The 8370-nt window shown below is 35.6% G+C and overlaps 1 long non-coding RNA gene across 2 annotated transcripts; it reads right to left on the reverse strand.

Annotated features, from left to right (window-relative positions):
- Positions 1–7127: 7127 nt before the first annotated feature.
- On the reverse strand, positions 7128–8090 carry LOC110675783. 2 transcript variants are annotated; one of them, XR_002499792.1, is made up of 3 exons: positions 7791–8090; positions 7615–7725; positions 7128–7555 (listed from the first exon to the last, which is right to left on the reverse strand). It is a non-coding gene; the product is annotated as an uncharacterized LOC110675783 (long non-coding RNA). The 2 variants fall into 2 exon arrangements; XR_002499791.1 differs by having other exon boundaries at positions 7128–7558.
- Positions 8091–8370: the final 280 nt, after the last annotated feature.

Raw genomic sequence — 8370 nt, forward strand, 5'->3', positions numbered from 1 at the left:
TACAATAATATTCTACAATCCTAATATTCTAACAATAATATAATTCTCTAAGAAATCCATGAACGGATTACTCGAGAAGTGTTTGAGTATTTTCTCGGAAAAGTTTTTGAAAGAACAGTTGAACGTATTCCTCTAGGAACTTTATAGAAATTGACACTTATATTGAGCTGTTTGGTAATCCAATCCGCATGGTTATTAAATTGCCATCCCAGCCGAGCACGTGGATTTTTTTTTCATAATTTCACCCATAATTTGTCCATCTTTACCACGCGTAATGATTTAATTTATTTATAGAAATGTTAGAGTTCTTCAAACATGTCTCAGTTAGGAATTTTTGGAAAAATAAAATTAATAGAGTTTTGAAGGAATGCGAGATGTTGCTCCTAGATTTTTGATAAGTCTAAAAAATAATTACCTGTGAAAAACTACAGATAGGCGGAGAACTTCTCTGAGAAATCATGAATAACATATTACCAATTGGATTCTTTTTAATTGCTCATTAAATGCTTGTGGAATATTACGAGGAATCCTTACAGTAACACCTGGAAGAGTAATTATTTTTTTTTGCAGGAAGTTGTTGTTGCATATTTGTTGTTGTTTTTGTTTTTGTTGCGATTTTTCCAACAATCCTATAGAGAAACTTTAGAAATAATTTGAAAAGCAAAGTTTGAAATACTGTTGGCGTACTCTTTGAATAATTCGTAGAATGAATCCTTGCTTGGTGATGTTGAAGACAATTTTGGTGAGGCTCCTAGAATTTTTGTATTATTTTTTGGAGAAATGTTTAGTAATTTCTGAAAACCCTAAACTAATTATTAATGAACACAGTAGGATACTTTAAACTAACAATTGGAATTAATATGTAATAAGTACCCAGAGGTCCTTCCAGGAGAAATGATTAAGGCAAAGTAGGCCGTCATTGACATTTGTACGCGTCGTTGATGATTGTTGCTAATTCATCTCACGATTCCTAATCAAAGAAAATCCGTTGGGTTTGCACTGACACAGCTGACAAAATACTTTATGCATGTTAGCACGTACAGTGATACTTTATCAAGTCAATATAAATTATCAACACTGAGTTTTTTTCACTTTGAAAAGCAAGCTGAAAAGTCATCATTTTTGCCAAAACGAATGACGGGCTACTTAGCCTTAAAATAATTTCCAATACATTCTCTGGCGGAATTCTTCAAGAGATTTTTTAAGCAATTCGATAGAGATTCTCCGAGAAATGTTCTGGTGAGATCAGAAAGTCTGAGAATGATTTTCCATGCGAATCCTAGGACAAACACAATTGAAATGGGTAAAGGAGTTCTTGGAGAAAGAATTGAAAAGTAAGAAATAAATTCATGAAGAAATTCCTGTGTGAATTCTCAGAGTTTATTTGTTGTTTGTTTTGTTTATTTGAGACAATTTACACCAAAACGGTACATTCATGTCTAATTCTCAGAGGAATCTCTTCAAAGCATATGGTTGAATACCTGAAAAGTTCGTAGAAGAATCACAAAGGACATTCCTTCTGAGTTTGTTTGCTTGAATTCTTGAGATTTTTTACTGGATTACAAAAAGAATGAATCTTTTTTGTAGCAAAAATTGAAATTTGCAAATATCTCTGATCTGCCGCAAAATGAGACAAAATAACAAATAAATAAAATCAATACAAATCTGTCAAAACGACATAACTTCTATAAAAGCAGTATTTTCTAGGCCCCTCCTGGGCCCCCTCCAGAAAAAAATCCTAGCTACGCCAATGCTAGTTATGCGTAGGCGATTAAAGCTTATAATTGCTGAAGGAAGTTGAATGGTGAAATATGATTGGTTCAAAAATTGTTAATCGTTATTATAGCTTTTTTTCTTCTTTGTTACCCAAGTAACCACTAGCCCGTAAATTTGTCTTTTTGGGCCTATAGAGCTATTATACGACTCTTATTGGGCATGTATGCATTATACGCAGGGCGAATTTAAGTGCTATTTGCTTACTTGAGTAGAACACAAAAATGTATTATGAAAGTATTTTAAGTTCATATATTAACATTAGCATTGTTTGTAACTAATCATCAAAAGTTTCGAATCGACACATAGATGATACTGTTCCGTCCAATTGCTCAGCGTTTAATCAGAGGGGACTAAGTAGAGAGCATGAAAAAATGATTATTTTATCATTAGATGCAAAAGGACCTTAGCTCAAATTCACTTTGATCAGATCTGACGAACGATGTAAATTGCGAGAATTATGTTAACAATTTTCTTTAGATAATCAATAAAAATCGATAAAAGTATGCAGTCCGAGTGGACCAAGTGCTTTTAATGTTTTTAACCATAACAACAAAAAAGGATCAGCGTGCTAAAGCATGTAAAAATGCAAGATATTGCATACCAGTCAATGAAAATTTGTATTTTTTACGTTATATGATGCATTTGATTTTTATTATACAGTTAACTCTCCCTTACTCGATATTGAAGGGACCATCGAGTTAGGAAGGTATCGAGATACAGAACACATATTTTTCAAATTTTAAACTTTTCTCTATTTTGACTAAATACATTCAAAATAGTAATTTTAACGTGAAAATAATACATTTTTACCACATTTACCTGTGTGACACTTTTTTACCGGTCTGCAAAAATTGAAAATTTTGTCACCCAGAAATGGGCAGTAAACCTATATTTTATTATCAATTTAATCATAATATTTAAATTTATGAAATTTATTAACATTTGCAGGACATTTGCAAATTTTCATAAAAATATCGAGTTAGAGAGGTAAACTCACTTGGGAAACGGAAACAGATAGCATCGAGTTAGGGAACATCGAGTTAGAGAGGTATCGACTTACAGAGGGATCAAAGTACCGTTTTGATTCATATTACGGACAGCTTCAAATTCCGGACACTCTCGTTTGTATGGGAAACATTTCACACGAAATGTTTCAATTTTCGCCGTCCAAAAGTTCTCATTTTCGAGGCTCGTTTTATTAGGTTTTTTCCATAAATATCATTGCAAATTTATAATGCCCAACTACCTTAGACGTCTCTTAAGTAGTTGAACGATATTAATTGATGATTTGACTGTTCCATTAATGATTATCATGAGCTGTCCGTAATTCGAATCAAAGCGTCCGGAATATGAGGCAAAAGTGAGGGAGCGTCCGGAATAACAATCATGAAAAGCCCACACGTTTTGATTTATTTAAAATTATTCAAGTTGCGGACGCGTATTCTTTACCCACCATCCGAAAGTTAAGGGCTTCCGACGCTCGATAACGTTAAAAAATCATACAGAATGATTTATTTTGTATGGTCCAAGCTGGGTTATACTTTACTGAGGCCTTAAGTGTCCGTAATATGAATCAAAACGGTATGCTAGATTGAAGGGACCGCGCATTCCATCGAGTTAGGGGAAATATCGAGATACAGAATATCGAGTAAGGGAGAGATGACTGTAGATAGTTGGTCAGAAATTGGAACAATGTCTGTGCAGACAGAGCTGACCAAGTGTCAAAAATCAAATAATCGATAGATTGTAACATTTTTAGTCTATTGCAGAGTCAGATGTAAGCGTTTGGTAATAATTATATACACTATTTTAACAATCTCCGAAAAGAAAATACCAAGAACAGGCAACGTGAAAATCTCACTGAAATCGTTAATATTTTTTTTAAAAGACACCGACACGTTAATGCTTCCAGTGGACGATTTTCCCTTTGAAGGAAGCACCACACTAGACAACGGACTAGCATATTATTGCTTCATGATCAACCTAAAAAAAATATTGAGGTCTAATTTTGTCGAATTTGCATTTTGTTGTAATACCAGTAAAGATTTGTTAACTTTTGGTGCGTTAAAAAAACAATCAATTCTAGATGTAATTAAATGGTATCGTACTTGATTCGGTTCTCATTCATTTATCAATTAATGTTCGTATTACCATATAAATTCTCTGCACAAAAAAAGAAAAATAAATCAATGTATAAAAATCAATTCAACTGCTGGATATCCTGATTTCTTTATGTGATCCTGAATATCTGAATATCCTGTAAAAAAAATTAATGAATAGATTCAATGCAGGTACTTATTTGACAAAAGAATGAGCAAATCTTTAAAGAATAAATAATCAACTAATGGAGTAACGACTGTTTACCGTTTTGATTCATATTACGGACACTTAAGGCCTCAGTGAAGTATAGCACAGCATAGAACATTCAAAAAAAATCATTCTGTATGATTCCTCAGCGTTATCGAGCGCCGGAAGCCCTTAACTTTCAAATCATGGGTAAAGAATACGCTTCCGCAACTTGAATAAGTTTAAATAAATTGAAATGTATAGCCTTTTGATGATTCTTATTCCGGACGAGTCCTCACTTTTGCCCCATATTCCGGACACTTTGATTCGAATTCCGGACATCTAATGAAAATCATTAATAGAAAAGTCAAATCATCAAATGAAATTGTTAAACCACTAAAGAGACGTCTAAGGTAGTTGTGCATTATAAATTTGCATAGATATTTATCAAAATAGCTTATTAAAACGAGCCTCGAAATTGAGAACATTCGAACGGCAAAAATTGAAACATTTCGTGTGAAATGTTGCCCATACAAAGTAGAGTGTCCGGAATTAAAAGCTGTCCGTAATATGAATCAAAACGGTACATCGTCCTGAAAAAAACAGCAATTGGCTCCAGCAGCGAAAAATACAGGCAACAACCTTTCGAACATTATATTCCTATCACCGCTCCCTGAATGGTGACACTGTTGGTTGTATCCCGCTCATACAGCGCGCTTCGCCCAATTCTCCAGATTCTCAACCATCCACCACAAACTCATGAAATAATGGTAGACGAGAACTATCCAATCGAATGTACAGTTATAAAAAACGTTGGTAAATAAGATGCTGTGACGATAAAGTAATGAACATTTTGGTTTTACCTTCCGTAGTGTTTTCTTCGTTTCAAATTGTTGATTTTGCCAAATAATGGTTAACATCACTTCTGCATATCTCAGGATACAATTTCAGTATGCTTCAAGTGTTGCATTGCTTCTTTTCTTTTTGATGGTTGTTTGACATTTTTGGAAAATTGATTCCATGCTTGCTGTGATGAAAATTGATAATTTTGCTGTTTCCAACGCGTTTTGCATCGCAACCATAACAACGCTAGATATCCAAGAATCTTCGCTAGAAAAATGATAGCTTTCGACGTTTTGTCCATTCGACGTTTTGTCCCTTTCGACGTTTTGGGACTCGACGTTTTGGCGTTCGACGTTTTGGATTTCGACGTTTTGTCTTTCGACGTTTTGTCCCTAAACCATAATGGGCAGGGGTGTCAGATTTTATCGAATTCAGGTAAAGATGTGAGACGTCATGGTCGTAGTAAGGGGTAGATATTTCACTAAGGCTTATGACAAAGTTTTTCTTCTACTTTTTCTTGTTGTTTTCCTGAAATATTTGGTGTTACCACTGCAATAAAGCTTCTATTACACAATACTACTTGTATTTAATTGGATCCAATGTATCGGCAACAACGCTTGACACATAGGCTGTTAGTTAGTTTATCCCCTGCCATAAAATTACATTACCCGTATACCTTCCCGCATTAACTGTCGTAGATACAAGGGTATGACCGGACTACTGTGGACCAGTTTCAACATCAATTTCTCTCCCTTTACTTCTCATTGGTCTGTATTTTGAAGTGGCAGGCGCCATTATCACCCAAAAATAGAGACACTTTTACACTGAATGTGCTGTTAGCCCCACACATGTATCTGGTTGGTTCCTTGTATAAATACAGCTGATCTGGCGATACTGGAGTAGCAATCATAGGCCGTTAATCAAGAGAATCAATATATGGGTTTTAGAGGAATTTACTACTTATACTGATGTCTGAACTTATTGATAATCTGTTTATTTTAAATTTTTATATGACTTTTTAAGCTTTAAATGATTGTTATTTTTCCATGAATTTTTCAGTCAGAGTGAACTTTATCTCTAAACGATGTTCTTTAGTTCAGCCCAAGCATGGGGAAATCCACTCGCTCACCCGAACGCTACCGATAAAAAATAGCAAAGTATCTGCTGCCACCGAAAGTTCAGTGACAGCTGAACGCTACTACACGGAAAACATATTTTACCTAATTTTTGAGTTGACTTTACCCAAAATTAAGTATATCTGTTATTCTCTCAACCCAAAATCTCTCGGTATTCTTATTCTTCTTACTGTTGTCAAAAATAGAGAGGGAACCCAATGGGCCAAATAGAGAGGGAACCCAATGGGTCAAATTTGGGTGAACGCATTATTCTCAAGCTTGGATTGAATGAACTCAATTTTGCGTTGAATCAATCCAAATTTTTTCTATGGTTTCAAAGGCAGAATACCTAATGAAGGCTTTGAAAATTTAGCCAAATTTGGGTTGCTGGGCTCATCTACGGTTTTGCGTTGAAACAACTCAAGTTTGAGTGGATCCGCGTTGCCGTGTAGGGTCAGGGTGAGCGCCATCCCGACGAATCGCAAACGATTGAGATAACCCGACAATGAAATGACTCACGTAGCTGAGAGGGAGTCAATCCGCTCTTAACTGGGAGACCCGTAAGAACGCGTTAATCATTCAATCACTGAATGCATGCAACTGAAAGTACGGATTTCGAATTATTCCGTCGGGTGCATTTCCAGCCAGTGAGCGCTCATCAGCACTCAAAAACGAATGCCACTCCAGCGGAATCGGAATGTAAATAATGATTCGCTACTGCAATGGGGCGGTCCATTTATTACGTAAGACAATTTTCGGGCTTTTTCAACCCCCCTCCCCCCCTGGTAAGATTTTTTGTATGAAAATTAAAAATAAATTATATGGCGCGTACGAAACCTCAGACACCTCCTCCCCCCATAAGCCCTTACGTAATTAATGGACCGCCCCCAATCGGAAGCCTTCGGTACATGGAGTCGTTGGTTAATCATTTGGGTTTATTCTACGACTGGCGTGAGGTGACAATTGTCGGTCTCGTATTGCGAGGTGACAATTCTCGACTCGAGTGAAGTCACTCTCCATTTGATTTACACGGCGAGTCACTTCACTCGAGTCGAGAATTGTCACCTCACGCTAAGGGTATGTGAAATACACGGAGAGGCGAAACTACCTAAAATTAACTCTTTTGTACTCATCTTGACAGCTAAGTGGAATGATTCAAAATTGAGTATTTTGCAAAGTATTCAATTTCGAGTCATTCCACGAAGAGGCCGTTTTAAGTAAAAACTAACTATTTCGGGAATAGCGATTTTTGGGGTAAAACTACTCAAAATGGGGTTCTTAGCAGTGGCAAAATTGTTCGAAATTTTGATCGCGATTTCTCTTGAACAACATACAGGCTGCATAAATTAACTTATGAATTATATTTTATTTTCCACTATTATTAACACATTCGGCTACATAATTAATTAACACATAGATATCTTAATGATCTTCAGAAAATCCGCAACCCGTGTTCCGTGACGAATGTGTGGGGTGTGATTAATCCTCCCGAGATTTCTCCTGCTCCTGTGATGCATCTGTTATGTGAGGCTGCCCTGCTAATATTTTAAATATTTAAGTCTTGTTTTCAATATAACATTGCACCGATTCTTACCTGTGGAATTCAAGTTTTACGGATTTGGAATTCCATTTGATTACGGGAATGATTTTCCGGTCCTCTTTCTGTTGGTGCATTTTTTCCAACGCTCGTGCACGTTGTATAGATCTGCAATAAAATAATGAAAGTTCATAGGAAAACGACTTCTATGTAATAACAACATGGAAACTTACCTGAATATTTCAATAAAATCTTCCTATCACCTATCCTAATGGAGTCGTTTTTATTTTTCATCCAAAATAGAGTGCGGTTTCAACACTTCGATTTGGGTACTTTAATAGGACAAAAAGTAAACAAAATAAATTATCGAAATCATAATTCTCAAATAACTCAAAAATAAGTTATATCGATAGTACTCTGAGAATAAGTTAAAACTACTTAAAACAGAGAACATAAAATTACTTATTTCAACGGTGCTGGCAATGTACTTAATTTTAGGTACTTTTTATGTCAGCTTTGAGTTATTTCGCCTCTCCGTGTACCGAATGATTCCGTCTAATACGCTTCGAAACGAAATTCCGCGGAATTCCACGGAACTCGCACAGGCGAAATTTGTATTTTGCTATTTCTTTTCGTTTCGCCAAATTGTTAAAATATTTCCACGGAAAATTAAAAACAAACGGAATAAAACGGAATTTCGCGAAATTCGAATTTAATTTCGAACAAAAAGAGCAAAGCGTTCGCTTTTACTCCTAGCTACAGTCAAAAATGGGTCCGTATTATTCGCTCCCAATATGACAATTCGTCCGGTGG

The sequence above is a fragment of the Aedes aegypti genome, chromosome 2, assembly GCF_002204515.2.
Source record: "Aedes aegypti strain LVP_AGWG chromosome 2, AaegL5.0 Primary Assembly, whole genome shotgun sequence".
In the NCBI taxonomy this organism is placed as follows: domain Eukaryota; kingdom Metazoa; phylum Arthropoda; class Insecta; order Diptera; family Culicidae; genus Aedes; species Aedes aegypti.